The following is a 777-nucleotide window of genomic DNA, read 5'->3' as shown; positions in this document are numbered from 1 at the left end:
GCACACACTGCGTCACCACAACCAACACTTGGCAACTTTGAGGCTACTGCCGTTTCAGTTGCCGGTGAATACGTGATAAGCGAAAGATTCCATTCTTCAATTTCACGTTGAGCCTGGCTCATTTATTGTAATATAAAAAGAAATGTATTTATATGTATATAAAAAAGAAATCAAGAAGTTCTATCTAAATCTACGGGTTTTCATACCAGTTTTAGGTAATACTAAATGTTAAACATTTAATGATAAAATAACCACGTGCTGCGCAGTTGAGATGAGCACAGCGCTCACCATACCTGTTGATATCAGGAGACGATCTTCAAGACTTAATTGGACGGTGTAAGCTCGTTGCATTCTGGTCTGATAACATACGCAAGACGAGATAATTCTTCGTATGTTCTGATTCAAAACTAAGAAAAAAAAAAATATTCCGAATAACTAAATAAAATTTGTATTAACAATTGATGCGTTACACGCTCAATTGCAGAGTTAACTCATGAATATTAACTTAATAATATTGAAGCTAAAAATAGAAATAAAATATAATTGGAAATATTTCAAACGCTCTCTTTGAATCAGTCAAATGACTGTTTCTGTAAATCGATATATTGATAAAGTAGGCCATATCTAGATTTCAGCGTTGACAGATTATGAGAGAAAAGATTAATAGCAATAAATGAACATTGAATATTTATACACGAGAGTAAAACATAATAACAATTATAGTACCGTATTACGAAATAAAACCTTATTAACATCAGATACAATATCATTGATTAC

General features: G+C 31.9%; 1 protein-coding gene across 1 annotated transcript in view; it reads right to left on the bottom strand.

The window, feature by feature from the left end:
* Positions 1-7, bottom strand: part of LOC137648430 (cell adhesion molecule 3-like) — a 209273-nt gene extending 209266 nt beyond the window's left edge. The window contains exon 1 of the mRNA XM_068381349.1: positions 1-7. This exon is cut by the window's left edge and continues 14 nt beyond it. The gene's annotated coding sequence lies outside the window, so the exon portion shown is untranslated.
* Between the last annotated feature and the right edge of the window lie 770 nt (positions 8-777).

Source organism: Palaemon carinicauda, chromosome 10 (assembly GCF_036898095.1).
Source record: "Palaemon carinicauda isolate YSFRI2023 chromosome 10, ASM3689809v2, whole genome shotgun sequence".
Lineage (NCBI taxonomy): Eukaryota > Metazoa > Arthropoda > Malacostraca > Decapoda > Palaemonidae > Palaemon > Palaemon carinicauda.
Note: the sequence above shows the minus strand (reverse complement) of the source record. Positions and strands in the feature narration are given on the sequence as shown.